Raw genomic sequence first — 20,206 nt, 5'->3', positions numbered from 1 at the left:
TATTTTATAGATAATTTTTATATATTAAACGCAGCAATTTTCCTAGGTATCAACATTTTATTACTGCGTTTTATTATATATTTATTCTGAATTTCAATATCAAACATGGAACAAACTTCAATCAATTGCATTACCTAGTTTACTCGTGTGCAACTATTCGGACTGTGATGAATTTCATATTTATTTTGCATCCGGCATGCTGAAAGCGAGCATAATTAGTAATCAAATGTATAGAAACACCTTTACAGATGACTTGGGCCCGCATTTATGCATGTCTGTCCACTTTCACCGGCCGGTTAAAATTATCTTTGTATCGAATCTATGGTCGGTTGATTATTATCCTATTTCTATAGACTATGATGGCCTCCTGACAGTAACTCTGTTCCCTGTCTCCTATAATGCTCGTACTACTTATGGAATTGTGCTTACGGAGAATAGTGGCCCATAGAAGGGAAGTAGAAATGTCCGATGCTCTTGACAGGTGTTCGCGTATTCACGGACGGACAGCCCTTCGTTGCTAATACATCAATCGCTATATGTATGTTTAAGACGTATGCAATCGATGTCTATACGTAAATCGCATAATCGAGTCGATATATAAGCACATCCTTCTATCATTATCGTTTATAAAGTACTTATAGAAGAATCGAAGACCACTATGCTGTTTATAAATAAATTATAAAATCATGTGAGAGATAGTCTTCACATCACATTCTTGTGTATTCAGTAATTTAATTGTATTCAGAAAATGGAAGTTTTATAATTACAATTAAAAATGTCAGACATTTTTACATGTATGAATATTTATATTAAATAAAACGAATTTTTAATTTTTAATATAATCGAAACAACAATATGTACACAAGTACGTACATACATAATACGAATCTATGAAGAAATCTATGAGAAAATACATTAAAAAAAGAATACAACTAGTCTGATTAAAACTTGGATAATGGGTCGAGCATAGTCAGCAATTTACAAGATTACGATGTACTTTCACTCTATCCGCTTACGCGCCGCTTCAAATTACTTATCGAACAGTGTCGTGAGTATCGAGAGTAGAAAGGGAACAGACAGCAAACTGTCTGATGTACTTGACAGGTGCCAGCTATTCATAGATAGACAGTCCTTCACTTTCAATGCATCAATCTGTATACACATCCCATATTGCAAGCTTCAGATATGTATATGTAGACACATGAGGTCAAATATATCACTGCAGATTTATAAAAAGTCTGTATATAAATAAAGACTAATTGAAGATTTTCTTGAGTGCGCACGATACAATATAATATAATACTTAAAATTTTCCGCCCAAAAAAACTTATATTTAAGATCAATAATGATAGGTATAACACACAAATGTGTGTATTAAATGCATAAACTTGAGATATTAATTGACATTTCGTATTCTAATTGTCGTAAGACTTGCAAAATTAAAATTGCATGATTAGTTTTTTAAGCTAAATAATATTCTGTAAAAAGAATGTGTTTATGAATAATATGCGCAAATACGGATTACTTATTGAATCGCGCCTTACTCTATCGGGAGTATGAACGGGACAGACAGGAAGCTGAAATGTTCAATGTATTTGACAGGTGTCCGCGCATTCGCGTATCCTCAGTCCTCTCTCTCTCTCTCCCTCTCTCTCTCGTTCTCCCTCTCTTCTGCCTCCCTCCCTCCCTCTCTCACTCTTTCTCCTCTCCCTGACACATCAATCTCCATATATACATTTGAAACTACAATCGGAGCGTGTCGGTGTCATAGATTGGACGATACATTCATATCAGTCAGACGCATCTGCATTTTCATTTTTTGTCATCGATTACTTGCGAACTATCCGTATTTTCGATCGTTTCTTCATCAGTATTATAAAATGCAACTTGATTTTTGAACAAATATATTCATAACATTTTATATATGTATATGTATATGACTAAAGATATTAGAAAAAAGAGATATTAGCAAAGATGAATATAAGAAGCAATAAATAAATTTTCTGTGACGTATTTTTAAATAAATTTGCATACATATCAGGTAAAATTAGCTATATCATATTTCCTAGTTATAATAAAGAAGCATTCATAATTTAGATGTAAAATATAATACGTAAAATATAGATTATCTTTTATGGAATCATTTCAATAAGTCTATCTAATATCGAGAATATGTGACATATATATTATTACAAATTTCAAAATTAATTAATCAAAATAACGTTTATTTCTTTTTATATACATTTTCCATAATAATATTCATTAATTTATTCTTCGGGATGTACTTTATTTATCTCGTGAGGTTCTAATAAGAATTTAATTTTATTCATATAACCAAGTAATGATTTTACCAAGTAATGCAGAATAATATGGCTATTTATAAATAAACATGTGACAAGCACAAGCAATTCTTGTTATCTCTAAATAAAAAACTGTCTGGATTTGTCGTAGAATACGATGTTGTATATATTTTGCAAATTACTTATTGAATCAGATTATATGTATGAGCTAGACAGGAAGTGGCTGATGCGCTCGTCGAATGTTCGTATTTACATGCAGCAGCCTGTGCTTTAACCGTATCGATCGCTATGTATGTATTTAAAGTTATGATCGAATTATGCCCGTTTATCGATCGTACGGTTTATACATATAAACGTGCAACATCCAGGTCTAGACTTGTCTATTACCTTTTTCCGATTAATAGTTTTCGATTTAATTGTTCGATTTAACCGTTAATAAAACTAGCGTTCAAAATGATGCAAAATTTGTAATTTTATATGTATGATCATCAAAATGCAACAAAAGCTTGTGAATTATTCAAAAAGATAGCAAATTTAAGTATTTTGAAGCAAACATTATTGTTTTTCTTTACTTTACTAATTACTGACATCAAAACTGATATTTAATAATATACTGAAATAATAATATTTAACTATTTGACTAATTTAATTATTATTAAAAATCGCAACAAAAATAGTACCAAAAATCAATTATGCACACAAAATTATTCTTTTTCAGTATTTGTGTCATCATTGTTTTTATTGAAAATTTAATAAAGTAACATGTTAGATTTTATTCTCTTTTTAATATATACATTTAAAAAAAATATTTTTATAGTTGATTATCAAAACAAAATATTGTTAAATAAAATAAGTCAAAATATTAAATGTAAAAAACAATATTTTAAATTACACACTAAAAATCTGTAGCTAGAGAAAAAAAGATAAACCTGAAACATCTTCCAAATTAAACGCAAAAACACATTTGCCGTAATCTACATCAATATGTGAATTCTTATTGTTATAGGCTCAACGCCTTCGTCATCGGATGACATTTGAGGCAATGCACTATCGCAACCACTGCAATGACATCTATGCAAACTCAAATTGCCCAATTGTCCTGCCATAACTACCTTGCTGAGATCGACCGAGGGAATGAGAGGAACAGGATGACAGTCAGGAAATCAGGAAACGCTCCATGTGCTTGACAAGCTCCACACGTCGACCTCTATATCTCCTTCGATATGTGTGAATGCATCTGTCGATCTAATCGCATTTACAGATCGATGGCGATAGACTGGTTGAACATTCCGCGATTCGGTCACACGATTGGTGCTACACATAGACATCGTTTACGTAATAATAACGAACATGATGACGAATTCATACAGAGTTGCGTTACGTTGCGTTTCGCCAACGCAGACGTTTCATTGTCGGCGACCACACGCAGTGTGCGATCGACGCGCGGGATCATCGCGATGTCATTTTGGTGAACGTTTCGCTGAACCAATGCTTTGTTTCTGCTTGCTGAATAACTGCGTCTTCGTAAGATCGGTGATCGTTAAATAATGCGTAATGTGAACTATTTCGTATAATTTAAGGTCGCAATTAAACATTATCAATAATCGACAAATTATATGTATATATGTTGTCTCATCTTTTTATTATTATGAATCTAAATCATTCAGATTAAATACGTTCATTATATGTAGTTGAGTCAAATTAATGAAAGTAATAAATAGAATTTTATTACTTCAATATTCTTTGTTAGACTGAAATTGATGATTTAAATATGACATTTTCTTTTCTAATTCAAGTAAAATTATAATTAATAACAAATGCGTTTTACTCTCTCTCTCTCTCTTTCTCTCTTTTGATAATATATTTTGTTCATTAAATATAATATACCTACATAAAGATTCTTTCTTTCTTTTTCTATTCTCAATATTAAATATTAAAACACGTCATATAAAGTACAACAGAAGTACAGTAAAAGTATTGTATTAAAGTAAATAATTAGTAACGTCACTCAAAAAAAAAATTAATATAGTCTACTCTGAAAGTGAAAACAGAATATGGAAAGTTCATCCTTGTACTGACAAATATTCGCTACAGAAAACGGGTAAAAATTAACTTCTGTTCAAACATCGGCAGATTAAATCGACGGATAGATAAAAAGAGATCTTCGCGCGAAATAGATGTCGATCTTATGGAATTAATTGTAATTAATTTATTGTTTATTGATACATTATTTTGCGTCGTTGAAATTTAATTTAATGTTTTAGTAATAATTTTTTTGCATATTGTACAGCGAAAAATTGCAGCGATAAGAGAGGAGAAATTTATTAATTGAAAATAAAGTATCATATTAACGAATTTTATCTGTACACATATATATTCATATTTTTCTATATAAATATTTTCTTTACGCTTTTACACTTTAATGGAAAAAGAGAATGTAATTTTTTACTTTCTCATTGAATTTTTTTATGTAATTCTTTTTCAAATAGAATTTTAAAGTTGGTCCTATAAAATGTTTGTCTATAACTAGGCTCTAGGCTTTATAAAATATAACCGTATGATTAAGTACAATCAAGTGATTATAAAATAGGAGCACTTGTTGAACTTAACAATCCTTACACACATAAGTATGTATATACATGTAACGTATAATCTACCAAGTGTGTGCTTCTTCATATTTAATTACCAATGACTGATACAACTGGGAATTGCAAATTACGAGAAAATACAGCCAGAATCGACGAACTGTGCTCGCGCGCTTACGCGCGTTGATGCCGCCGGTTCTCTATCCGACAAGCGCGATACGCCCCCGTCGTCGTCGTCGCAAACGTGGCGTAAACGCGCAGCCTCCCGCGGTGCGGCAAAGGCCGGTCAGGGGGCCGCGATTACGCCACCGCCGACGATTGCTGCTCACGCGGGGAATTCCGACGCGCCAGCCACGGCCACCTGCCGCCGACATTTACTTTGTGGAAATCCATCGACATGGTCCAAACAATCCAACGGCGTCTGTTCGAACATCAAAGTGGACAACGTCCATAATCCCACCTGCGATTCAAAGGATGCAAACGTGCACGTGCACGTGCACGTGTACGCGCGCGCTCGCGCCGTCACTGACCGTCTGCGATATATTCGAGATGCAAATACAGAGTGTCTGCCGCACGGACAAACACATTTCCTTGCGATATGACAGACGTTACAGTAGTAACTGGAGGAGAGGAAGGCGAGCAAACGTTAAGGCTTTAATAGTTGAATGAAAGATAAGAAAGATTATTTAATCCTTAACCGTATGTCAGGTAGAAGAAATGATACGTTAGCAAGAAAGTAATTAAAATATATATATATATATATGTAAGAAATGTGCTATCTTTCATTGGTGGCAACGATGCAGCTTGAGCAATCACGTTAAAATGGCGTGTGTGATTATGAATTTATCCAGGTATATGTGCCGTTCGGAAGCTAAAGTCCTAATTGCTTTCAAGCATTTCATCATAATTGTCGTGTAGTATCTAGCGTTGAAAGGAAATGCTATTATAACACCCTGTATATACAATACATATACATACCATAGAAAGGAATATTATGTGGTATGGTATTACTGCGAAATATTCTCTCGCTGTGAATTACAAGACGTTTTAACTACCGCGGTTGTTTGCTGCAAGGCGGGATTAACGGCGGAATTTTCATAAAATTACGTAAGTTGTTGCTTTATTTATTACACATACGATTACTTCGGCTCTTAGTTACGTGTAGATAAAAATCTTACTAATAGTGCACATCAATCCACGAGGAGCAAAAAATGATACATCAAACTTTTTTTTAAAATTCTTTGAATTCCAACACAATTTTAGTAACCTAATTAGTAGTGATGTTGCAAAAATCATATTTATCTTTTAATCAAATAATTACATATTTTAAATAACGACAATCTTTTAGTCTCTCTTTTTTTTATACTTGTTTTTATATTTATATTAAATATTAAATTCTCTTATGCTTTTATCGCGCTTACCATACAATTGATATTTTATTTTTATAAAATAGAAAAAAAAATATTTAATATAATTTAAATCTTCTATTTTAATCTATTATATCCTTTTTTCTATTTTATTAAAACTATTCTCTAGAAAAGCGCATTTTGCATCTTTCTCTCGACATTTTTATCATAATATACATGCAAGATTTCGTGACACATAACTGTCGATTTAAAATTAACTTCCAAATGTGACAACGGTCAAATGCTGCAGCAAAGTTCCTCTGCCCCGACACAACGTCGTATACATGATTTACCGAAATCAGTGATCGACCCTGCCTCTAGCCACCTCCAGGGAAATGTCGGAGTCGTGTCGCGTCTCTCGGATTGGACCTGAACAGCATCCAACACGGTGGCGAGAAGAAAAAGAAGGGTAAGAAGAAAAAGACGAAGGAGCAGGAAAGGAAGAAGAATAGCGGGATGCGAACGGAGAAAGACGAAAACGGCCTCACGGCGAGTCGGTTGCGCGAAGAAAGCGGGAGGAGGATGCGCTGAAGAGAAAATAAAAGAAAAAGGAGGCTGGAATCGTTACGAGAAAATAGAGTGGCCCGGTGACACGTGGGAAATCCTGGCGAGGCGCCGTAGGTGCGCCGTCTATTTTGTCGCGAATTCGAGCACAAAGACGAGCCGAGACACGTGTTGGAACTATCCGAGTCAGCGAATCAGGATGGCTCTGCAGGACCATACAGCTGCAGTCCTGTATACTCACACATGCAGATTGGTTTCGGTAAAATACCGAAATTCGCTTCTCGACAAATCAGAGGTAAATTGTTAACAAATAAATGATTTGTAAAAGAGACATTTGATTAAAGGATAAAGAGAGTAATGTAATGTAATATTATATCGTTATTTTTATATAAAGATAATTAATGGAGATTCATCCGAGATATGTAATAACCCACGGCTATTTGATAATAATAATTCCTTGTGCAAATAAGCTTGAATACGTGCTCATACATTCACGTAAAACATGTGGAAACATGGATAAAATCTATCAACAGAATATGGACGCGACACGACGACGCCGATATTTGTATATTTATATTCGCGCTGACAATCACGCGCGCGATTTCGTGAGCAAGTATCCGACCAGATTTTATCACCGTCACTAAAGACGAGCTTTCTTTACTCGGATAGGATATTTCCCGTACGTTTCTTTTCGCATCGTGGACAATGGTCAAGTTGTCGATACACCGAAGGGTCGAAGGCGCCGGTGATGATCTAGAAAAGCATAAAGGCAGCTCAGTAGTAACTCGTGGCAACATACGAGTTATACATTCGCCACGTGTCACCACCTTTTTATCAACTCTTGCTTTTGCCGTATAGCATCGTCGCGATAAAACGAATGTTCGAGACTTTATAGTCGCCAATGTAGGCCAAGATGCGAGCCGAAAAGAAAATCTCGACATTGGATCAAAAAGACTCGCAAGAAGATAAATATAATATAATATAAAACTTATATAAGCAAATTATAAGTATACTTAAAATTGCAATTTTATTTTGATATACATACATATATACATACATATATACATACATATATATATATATATATATATATATATATATATCGTAACAGAATATTATAAGATTTATTTCTTCTGTCAATTTATAACTATGAGCATTATACGTATTGTATTTTTTAAACAGTGACATTAGATTGTTTAAGCTATCCCTAATTCAACTCGAGCAATTTCTCACAGGAATTACTGCCAATAAATTGTAAAATCCAAATAGGCGTTAAAGTAATATTTTATCTCGCTCGATCTTTGCTTCAGGCTCCTATTACACACTTCACGTAAAACTATAATATCAGCGGTAGAATAGCACATTGTTGCACGCCGATCGTTAAACACTACGAGGTAACGCTTCTATGGGGATCGATCGAGCGTAAAGGTAGACGGATCGCGAGAGAGAAGGAGAATGAAACCGAGAGAAATCCATTTACTACAGAGAAATAGGGGAAGAGAGAGAGGGCGAGAGAAGGAAATAGTGGATCGATCGGCAAACACGTCCGCTTAGAAATGCGATCGCGCAATTATTGCCAGCGAGCTCATATCGCCCATTTAGAATCCGGGTAACGAGTTAATATGCGCGCCAAACAATAGCGCGCGAAAATAGATTTACGAGGCGCACGTCGATTCACTAGGAAACGCATATAATTGTTTCACGACTGAATGCCGGCGCATAATATTGCGCATTGTAACACGCCGAGCGGAATCGCGAAACGCCCGCGCGTTTACGTGCCCCGAATCGTGGCTGATAAATGCCGGGCGTACGCGGAATTCGTGCGTTTTATCGCGAAACGTGACACCTGTTACGGCACGCGAGATACGAAAGCGATCGCGCAGCGTTCTCGCGGGACGCATCCCAATGTGTGTTGTCGCGTAATTATTCCTCGCGAGAGATATAGCGATTACTTTCCCCAGGATTTGGCGAAATTAATCCTCACCTGCGATTTTATGTTGTTACAATTTGTTCCTGCAATTTCATTTTTTCTATCCTTTTAGAAATGTTTCATTTGTTTAGAGAAATTTTTAAGACACGCATCAGCAAATATATTATTGTTTCTCATACTCTCCTCGTTTTTCAGCATCTTATATATATATATATATATATATATATATATATATATATATATATATATATATATATTGGTTTATTAGGTTTTTTTTCATCATTTTATTATTATTCTTTTTATACTGTATATTATTCTGCATTATATATCCGTATTACATTACCGTATTACATTATATTCCTTAACTCCCGAATGGGCAGAAGTTATTTGAGACCATCCTACATTAAAACTTTGGTTATATGTATTTTACAATCTCTGAGTTCTTCCGATAAATTTTAATCCTATTAAATTTTTAATACATTCTTAAAAAATTTATAATAATTTGAAGAAAAAAAAAAAGAATAGCACTTATAGATATAAAAGGTCAAATATCAAGCAATCGAGCAAAGCGAAATCGTTATATGTTCTTGGAAGCACTATAGACAGTGGTTATTTTTAGAATCGAATAAAATATCTGCCAGTCCATTTTTCTTCTTTCACGCACGCTGTTCTCGCATATTGATAAATTGCAACTGGAGCCGAGAGAACTGCAATACGGGAGACGCACCGATTGCGGCATCGTTTTATGCGAGGATATCACCGCATCGATCGGTGGGACAGCCGCGCCAAGTTCGAGTCAACTGAATTATGTTCCGTCTACGTCGATTTGCACGCCATTCCTGCATTAGCTATTGGCAACGGATCATAACTGCCTCCGGCCAGTTCGCTGCGCGCTGCAAATCGCTTCCGTTACACTTTCGTGAGAATTTATATCGGAAGTACGCGGAGGAAGGAACCATCAGCCGCCGTCTCTCCTCTCCCGTCCTCTCTTTTGTCTTTTCGCGACCGACGGTAATTGGAATAATCGCGCGCAATTGGAAGACGTTCCAATTTCGCGTCTGTAGAAACAATGCGCAACTCGATTGCGAAATGACAACGACGATGCATGCGGCTGCCGCGTTCATTTTGCTGCTCGAAAAATAAGTCCTACTCGTTTGTATTGGAAGATCGATACACAACATAGGTAAATGTATCCCCCTGTCTTCGTTGAAGTGAAGTTTGCGGACGATAAATGATAAACAGTATGGAGCGAGTATAACAATGTTCCTTTCCTAACATGATCGATAAGATGAAGCAAACGAGCAACGATGCAATATACGAGACTTTAATCGAATGATCGTTCATATAAGCGTTCAATTATTGGATGTATGATACAAGTATATGAGGTTTTTTGCAGTTAGGAAGATATAAGGAAATTGGCCAAGTATAACTTAGATATATTTTTTAAATATAACGTTGGAACTGATGTTAGTTTTTTAAAACAACGACTTAACATATGAATGTGTGTGTAAAAATATTTAGCTAACATTATTTTCTTTTTCTATTAAAATTTTTGATATATACTCAATATTGAATCAATATATGTATAAAATAACATTATAAACTAGAGTAACGCGAAAGCATAGAACGATTCATACAAGTTTTCCTCAATTTCATCAATAAAAAATATTCTTAATATAAACAAACGATGGTCAGATTGCCACACCCAGTGTTCTTACATGATGGCTATACGAACATTCACAAATTGCTGATCTGTCGGCAAATGACGCGCGCTTGTAAACACCAGGCAAGGCGGATCGATGAGCAGAACCAGCAAGGCGAGTGTAAGACGAGTAAACTGCGCAGCCTTAACGTGTACATAGACGTGTTTGCGAGCAAATATAGCAGGGCACCTGCAAAATTGAGCGCTAGCAGGATGTGCATACAACATCCAGCGCGGCCTGCAGATACTACATTTGAAATTTAAACCGCCTCATTTATTTTAGGCCCCCTCCCCCTTTCTACTTTCCCTCACTGTGTTTCCACGATTCGTGCTTTCAACAATATTATTTGATGTAAAAAGTGTTATACTACGCAATTCACGTAAAATGTTCCACGTCATTGAATTTTTGGAAAAAATCAAATATAGTAGTTAAATATATAGTCACGTATATCATATGAGAACTAATCATGTATAAAAATATATGTTTAAATATATATTTAATTAAATATTTATTACTGCAATATATTTTATAGTTATTGCCTTGCTTTTTTGGTTTCACTCTGTGCTGACTATATTAATTAGATTACATAAATACTATGTAATTATATAGATTATTAAATGCATTGTAATACGTACCTCTCCCCCCCCCCTTGCATGTTAAATATATGTATAAGTAATTTGATTTAGAGTGTAATTCAATATCTATTAATAACTAATTATCTATATTTAGTTAATATTTTTCATTGCTAATCATTATTGACTCGTCGATTCATCAGGATTGTCATAATACAATTTATGCGACACAATCCTGTCGTAACACAGATATTTATTTATAAATAAAACTATAATAGCAAAGCATTTCAACGATTCAAAGTCTTTAGAAAAAAACCTTTTAATAAAAATATTCCCATATTTTTGTGTCAAATTTTAATTAAAATATTTAATATGTAATATCTCATGTATAAAAAAAAATCTAGTTAAAAAGGGTAGCAGAATAGTTCATGAACAATCACGCGCGCGATGTTCTCTCTTGCGGTTCCTGCTCCGTCGTTATACAATTCCGTCAGCGCAGTCGCGAAACACGCGTACTTCGAGCGACGTCGTAACAAAGTGTGCGCGGTAAATCGCTATGGAAACGTTCTAAATTACGCCCATCGACCACGGGATCCCATAAAGATTGACAGTGACCGACCGCAAGCGTTCATCGAAAGTGGTCTCGGCCGATCTTCTCCGCGTCATCATCTTTCTTAAATGGAATTCTGGTATGACGAAACCAAGTTATAGTGAATCGAAACTTTATTATTATTATAATGCTGAAGAGATAAGCGTAAATTCGATAATTATTACAAATAGCTTTCCCCGAAAAATGTAAAAATAAAGCATATAACGTCGAGTTTCCCGTCATAGAAAAATAACAATATCAAAAATTCTATTTCAGTTATTTCGAGTTTATTATAATTTGCACAAATTATACGCGATGATGAAATTATAATACAAATACTATAATTATAGCACGATTGCCAAGGCTGCTAGCGCATATATCAACGGCGAAAACAATTCGGTGCGCGCTTTATGCTTGTGTAAAACATAGTTCTCTCGTAAAAAGGGACGCTTACCAGACGAGCACGTGCACGAAATTGTGGAAAGGGTACACGAGGGCCCGATACGGTGAGCCTTTATGGATTTCTTAACAGCAGCGGCTTCGTGAAAAAACCGTAATGCTCACATCGATCTCTCTATGAAGAAATAAAAGGGTTCAACTATTCTATAATCGCCAGCGAACTTATTAATCTTCCGGTATATATCCGATAATTGAATCGAATCATAACTTCAAATGAAGAACTTTTGCAATATGAATATTGAGTCTAGAATAACAAAATAGTAATATATATAAAATTATTGTTTTTTATAATAGATTTAAACGTGAATGTCATATATATATAATAATTAAATTTATTGTGTTATTAAACAAATGCGTTAAAAAAATTATTTATATGTGACAATTTTAATTAAATGTGCTGTTTTTTATTCTTCATAAAAAAAAGTTAAAAAACTCTCTTTCATTCTAATTACAAACTTGTACAGAATTAAATTGCAAATTCTCTTTTATGTATTATATATTACTTAATAGAAGAATATTAAGAAGTAGCGTAACGTGTATCAAAAAATTTAATTGTAACGATGACATACTCTTACCATATAAGACAGAAAAGATAAAACCGGATAGATTGAAATAATGCTTAAAGCGATACCCTGATAATGAGCGACACCGCAAAATTTCACTTTTATAGTCGCGTCTCTAACTTGGTTACAACTTCCATTTACATCTAAAATTCATGCTCTTCTAACCGGAGGCGAATAAAGAAAAAATTAATCACGCATAATAGCTACGTAAAAAGCTAAGCTAATGTTAAATACTATATTTTTTTCAAATACTTCAAATATTTGAACTGTTTTTTTTTTAGAGAGAAAGTGTATAATGTTATATTTTTCTGTAAAAAGTATGAAAGTTTTTAACAAAATGTATGAAATTGTTATTTTTCAGTTTGTACACAAACGTGTACGCTTGAAGAATACAATATGATAAAATAAATATAAAATTTCTGGTTTTTAAAATTTCTCTCTTTCGATAAATTCATATTTTCATAAAATATTGTTAAATATCATAAATGAATTATAAATATTTTAAAAATTGTTTTTGTAGTTTTAATATTATATATAAAATAACTAAATTTATATAATGCAATACGCTTTGACATCAGGCAAAAATCCATTCCTGTTAAAAATATCTATACATTTTAGAATAAAAAAGCCAATATTTAATAATTTATGCAATACTTAACATTTATCTGTATGCATGTTGTGTGTGTCATTTGAAATTAAAAATCTCCTTTCTTTCGCGATAATGTTTTCTTTATAATATCGAATACCATTACTTTGCCTCTAAATTGCAATTCTGCCGAGACCAGCCACGGGTTTGTTCGGCGTTTTCAGTAGCCGATAGCGATATGTGTAACACTTTTGTTAATGCCGCGAAAAGCGAGAATCGAGCGATACAAGGCATTCCCGAGATAGCGTAATTGCCGACGCGTACAGAATCTTGTAAGGCATGCGCCATCCGCTCGAATGACAGTGCTCGATCACTGTCAACCGTACGCCAGGATACCGACGTGCGGCAAGAAGAGGCTCTTTAGAAGACGAGAAAAAGAGGAAGAAGCCGAGGACTCGGAGAGTTGACGACACCGAGATCAATCATTGCTTACGTTTGCGCGAGAATAGCCCAGCCGAGGATAATAACGCTGATTTTCCTTTTATCGCGAGTAATTCTCGATTAATGCGGTTAATGATCTTTATAGTGATTATAGAAATTCTTTCTTTGTATTGCGAGACTTGCTACAGCCGCGTATACAGTAATATAGAATTTTATATTATAAAATCAATATTTCAAATAATAGTGAATGATTGATAAAAATAAATGCAATATATAAATTTTCTTTGAGTAAAAAATTTTTTTATTAACAAAGTTTTTTAAAGTAACTCTATCTTTGTTCATTGATGCTAATCTCAGAAATTATATTACTATATTTTGAGTCTAAGAAAAAATGAAAGAACAAAATTGAAATAAAGACGTATTAATTCCTAGTTTTCTTCAGGAATATTATTTTGTTACATCAAGTCATTAATCTTCTTCAATAAGAGAAAAAAATAATTAAATCGACTTGTATCTTTTCGACAAAAATATGTAAACATTCTAAAATATACTGGATTCAAAATAGTCCGTACAAATAGCAAGTTCAAAAATTTATAATTATGTATCCACTTTTGCCAACAACTTGTGACAAACAAGCTAAAAAGACAACTTTCCTGTTAAATTTTTCTCGAATAACGAGAAAATATCATCCCCCCGGCACTGGAAGATCCTTTTAAGCCGGCTACTCTTCGGGCAAACAAAGTTTACAAACGAACGAAAATTCGATTTAGACTCTCATACATCATACGGCGCTCTTCTTCTCTCTCGTCTCGCCGTTCCCCTAGTGTGTCGTCATTTCACCTAGGAAATTCACGGCGTAGTCCCGAATCTCGACGACAGACAACGGATATCTAATTTTTCTGTTTCGTAAAGTTTGTGGAACGAGTGCCGATCGTCGCAACATTCCGCGAATTCCTCGCGAATTCGTCGCACTGAAAGTCGAGTAGAGTTGATCGTTTCTGTATTTCCGCCGGAAGATTCTGACAAATCACGTTTCGGGAAAGTCATTTTGCAGAATGTCGAGGAATGCCGTTCGTTTTTCGCCCACGCGTTTTTATCAATGCGATAGATGAATCACTAAAATTCTACTAGGCAAGTATATTTATAGTACACATATATATATGTATCGAAAAAAAAAGAGAAATTAGTGAGTCAGAATAATATCTGGTAAATAAACGGAATTTTTATTAGAGGTTTTGCATGTGTACTATCTTTTAGCTTTAATTGTCAATTATTTTCATCATTGTATAATTCACGCTTATAAAACATTACTGCAGAATTTCTAGAATTGTATGATAACATGTGTAAAAAATGTGTAACATTTGTGTTATGTTATCATACATGCGACATGTGCGAAAGGGTAATCTTATCAATTCTTTTCGTGACGGATATGGTTTGCATTTAGATCTGTCAGTGGCATGCCAACTTATGTATATACGCTTCTATATAAGAGAAAATCCATTTTAAAAATGTGAATTATCTGACATAAAAAATTAATATTTTACAATCAGGAGATACACGATGTCCTTCTTTCATAATTGCTTGCACATTTACATTTATTGAGACTTAACCACATGAACCGGTTGATCCTGCTGTCCGTTTTTATCACTTACGTCTGGTATACAACCGGCTCATAGCACGCGATGGTGATCTCTCCACATCGTCTTTTTTTCATATCTTTCAATCTCCGTGTTCCTCGCGGTCTCCCTAATCTCTAATTCTTTTCGAAAATTTAAATCATTTATTTCATTACGTAAGCTGTTTCGGACTCCGTCATTAGAAGTCTGATATAATTCAGAGTTATTGATTATCAAAAAATCAAGATTAATATATTAATAAATTAATTTTGAGCTGAAAAATATCACCGTTTGACAAAAAATTAAAACGTTAATTACTTATTATTATAAACAGGCAAAAATTTAATAATATTAATTTATATTATTTATATAATATTATTTAATTAATATTGTTTGTTATTTATAAATGAGCAAAATTAATTAACTTACATATATTTGGTTAAAACTCATTTATAATTTCTACATCCATTTTTTTAATTTAAAAAAGCTAATTTTTAAATATACTTAATTTATATATCAATAAATATTCACTAACACTTTATAATTTTATCCTGAACAACGCAAAAATACAATTTTTCTTATTATTTGTAAATCATTGATGTTTGACATATCTCTGCACTAATGTTAATTGATTTAAAATGTTTAATTAGAGTTGATCATTTTGTAATTGTTGGCTAAACAAATTTAAATTGGAATCACTTTGCGCTTCGAACTTCAAACGACGCATATAAGCTTTTGACAATTTCGATTTAACATATTTTTCTTTCGTCGCTTGCGTCGACAAGATGAAAGCGATTTTGGCGGTAGGGCTAATCACAAAGCGCTTTTCAGTTTATATGAACATATACGTCGTCACCAGGATCAAAAGCGATGCGGGAGATCGACAAGCCGATTGCTTCACAAAGTATTAATTTTCTAAGGGAACACGTTTTTCTTTAATCCCTCGAAATTAATTTTCATCGTCAGAAGATTTATTTTCGATATATTGTAATTTTGAATTTCGCATTAATCGTAATACAATCAAACATAAATAGGTATTCGATATCGTTTAAAAAAAAAAAAAAAAAAAAAAAAAAAAAACAATCTTGATCGAGAAAATTCGAAGAGATAAGAAACTTGACATTTAAAAAAAGTACATATATACAACTAATATATTATTATAAACTTCACGTAACAATCTTATTTTAATTATCTGAAAAATTAAATTGCTAATCCAAAATAAACTATGATAAATCTTCAATTATCTTCAAGCTTATATGTATGATATAGAGATCGCATACATAAAAACTAGTAAAACTTATTGTTGGAATGACGAAGAGAAATACCATTGCAAGTAAATTACTACAACACACTCAAGGACACTTGATGCAACTCACATGGAATCATCGGCGTACTCATTCGCTCGCTCCGATCGTGAGTATACGTAAGTGCACTCGCGTGTTCCCCTTCGCTTTCCTTCTCTCTCTCTTACTTTAACTGATGTATTAATTATCGTGAAACGCATCGTGCAAGTATAGTAATGGCGGTGAGACCGAGTGAGGTGGACGGCTCTTAATGGCGCGAAAGGATGCAAAAGCGTGGCGCGGCATGTCGCTCCGAAGGACGCGGGATTAGAGAAAGAGAGGGGGAAGAGAGGAAAACGTGTACACGAGGAGGGATGATAAAAACCCACTGTACACGTCAAACCGCAATCACTAATAGTACACCTCCGGTCGGAGATAATTATCGGGCCGGTCGCGAGAGGCTACACTCGAGCCGGTGGCGCACGAAGGTGTTTGCCGAGGATAAAGGTGGCGGAGAATCCGGATCGTCTTTAAAACGCGCTTCCTCTGTGCTATATCGAGTGCATATATTCGTAGTTTAATTTATTAGCGTGAAATTAATCGAGTTTTACTTTCCGTTAATTATTAATTAAGCGATATATACGCACGTGTCACGCACAGGGTGTAACCGTGTATGTAAATGATTGCCCTCTCACTTTCTGAAGTTTGACAGCTTATCACGCTTGACATCTCCCATGGGATGTACGTTTTTTATGTAAATGCAGCCAAGCCTTTGTGTCATTCTTATGTTAAAGCATAGGCTTCTAAAGTTTTCTCTCGAGAATGATAGAATACATAAGCAATTTGTGTCATCATATAATTTTACGTTATAATAATGTAAGGCTTAAACTCTGTGTCAAAAGGATATTAGGACTTTAATATTAGAAGGACGGTTGAAAATAAAAAGTTTGGAAACCGCTGATCTGCGTAATAAACATAAAATTGTGTTGCACGAGACATAATCTTCTCAAAATTATAGTATAAAGAACTATTTCCATCACCTTTTCTGACTAAAGAAGAAGAGCTTTCTGTGAGAAGCTCTCAGTATGAGAAAACGGTATCTGCATGTTTTATACAAAAAACTAAGAGAGGGATAATAAAGGCGGAGCGGCGTGAAATAAAACACAGCATTGAATAAACGGCGGAATACAGGATACGCTGTTTTCATGTCAGCCATTATTCGTTCGGCGTACGTTCTTTTTCAGCGGCGCGGCGCAGCCATTAAAGCATGTAGCTGCTTTAAGATTTAGAACGAGCACGATGTCCCCGTTCGTTCTTAAGCGGGTCCGCGCTTCCGTCAATGAAAATTTCATTTCACCATGGGAATTGCCGTCTGTAGCTTTACGATTCCCGTGGGTAAGTTACATTAAGCAAAGCGATAAAACGACCGAATTAAAAAAACTGATTTGGATAACCGACCGCAGTCTCGCTATAAAAGCGTAAGTCCTCGAAGCAATTACACTGCCGAGGATTAAGAAGCGAATGCGTACGCGCCCTGGAATTTCGCATTGTTAAAAGACTCTCGCCATTCCCTTTGCGATAAGATCCTAAAGAAACGAGTTGTTTGTATTTTATTGACGCAATCTCGAAGCTTGCGCGCATCGATTTTCTGTAATTTGTTTCGTTAATATCGGAAATCCCCTTTAACACGATATCTTCGTTTAATCTTTCAAAAGATAAATTTACAAAAATTAATGTCTCAAACTTTCTACCTTAGTACCAATTAAAAACTCGAGAATAAAATTACCATACTCATTCTACGTGTTTAGATTTTAAGAAAATTAATATATTAGTCGTTCTCTTGTGTAAATATATTGTCAAGTTGATAAGAAGAAACAAGCGCATCTACCTTATATAAAAGAAATTTGTTAGTATTTTAAAATCAGAGATTGAATATATATATTTCTTTTATTACCCATTAAACTACGATTAAACTTTTCTCGTTATTGCAGTGATGTAGATTAGACTATTCTGACTCTGAATTCTCTATATTCTTCAGATTGCGGGAGCCACGAAATTTATCTAATGTGAAATTAAATGAAGCTCAATTTTAAAGTATATCGTTCTAAGATAGAGGAGAGAGAGGGAAGATATTATTCGTGCGTGAATGAATGCCGGTTGACAATAATAACTTATTAATGGACATACAAGCTATTATTGTCGAAAAGCATATTACTGACGCTTGGTACATACTTAACGAATTCACAACGGCCAGCATGTTGCAGCGTTCGAGTTTTACGCCGGAACTAATTCTCGAGCAATTAATGTTACCGGTTACTCCGGTGTAATGCATACTTTAGTAAGGCGCGACACGTGTTTGCTGTTGTACGTAAATGCTACTCCGAGCTGATTCTGTGAGAACGCGCGCACGTGACACGTGCTGTTACTATTTCGTTGGTACGTGGGCGAAAAGGAGAGAGAGAGCTGCTTGCAAAGTATATTTCTCTGTTAATTGTAGACATAGTGTCTTTGCACAAGGTTCACGATACTTGCCCTTTCGTCTTCCAGATTCGTAATCGTAATAAAATCATCTATTCTATTGTAAAATAATCTTCTATTCCGTAGAAATTTTAAATTTTACATAAAATATTTTATTAAGTTATTTTCCATATTTTGTTTTATAATCACCAATAAATTAAAAAAATTAATTAATAACAAAACAATCTAGACGTTTTAATTTCTTTTCCACTGCACCTTTTCAATTAATCGACACATTTGTACATAAAAAAAAATATAACGTTGTCATCGTTAATCGATAGCATTCTTAATAAGTTCATGACATCTCGTTCCTTCTCGTGCCAGCCACCAAACGTATTTCGATATATGTATAGTAACGAAGAATCGCTTTATCGCAGCCGGCGTTATTCGGCGATTATACGTCATTAAATCATTTCTGCTCGATTAGAAAGCGCGGGAAATTCATTTCGCGACGAGAATGCGCAATTTATGCGATAACGAACGACCGAACGATTAATGCAGTCTATCGGGATTCCTTTCTGACATCGCGCCGGGCATAAAGTAACTCCGGCGGCTCGCGTTCCGCTCTGCTTTACTCGATTGTTGTCAGAGTGAAAGGAATTGAATTTTCGGGTAATATTCATCCACTGCCGATAACGACGTTAAAGCGTCGCGAGATAACAACGTTGCCACGGCAAATTGCATCGCCATGCGAATAAGAAAGCGGAAGCATATCTATTTTCTTTATTCCGCACGTTCCGCTTATCGAGCTAACTATTCCATGCACTGATTAAGAAAGAGATACATCACACTGTTAGTTTAATAAATTAAATTTTTAATATAATTGTACATAGATAAAATCATGATTGATTTAGTCTTATATTTGATGAATGGTATTATTTTTATTCGCGATGAAGCGGTTGTATCAATAAAAAAACCGTGAATTATGTATTCATGTTCCTGTTAATTTTTGTACACTAATCGACATTACATAATTTATTGATTCTGCGTTTTATCTCACGTAATACGTCATAATTTAATCTTCAACAATTGTTCAGCTCGCGAAGCAAGACGCGCGACAGAGGCCGGCGCATTTTGGTAGGCCGGTTTAAATTGTACATGAATAAATCCAATCTTCCATCAGGGAAAGCATGCTAATCTCGCGCAACAAAA

General features: G+C 34.4%; 1 long non-coding RNA gene across 2 annotated transcripts in view; it reads right to left on the bottom strand.

Moving 5' to 3' along the window:
- The window catches only part of LOC140666492 (uncharacterized), a 113,757-nt gene that overhangs the window by 20,888 nt on the left and 72,663 nt on the right, over window positions 1-20,206 (bottom strand). The window lies entirely within an intron of this gene.

The sequence above is a fragment of the Anoplolepis gracilipes genome, chromosome 6, assembly GCF_047496725.1.
Source record: "Anoplolepis gracilipes chromosome 6, ASM4749672v1, whole genome shotgun sequence".
NCBI lineage: Eukaryota > Metazoa > Arthropoda > Insecta > Hymenoptera > Formicidae > Anoplolepis > Anoplolepis gracilipes.
The sequence above is the reverse complement of the archived record's forward strand: the minus strand, read 5'-3'. Positions and strand labels throughout refer to the sequence as shown.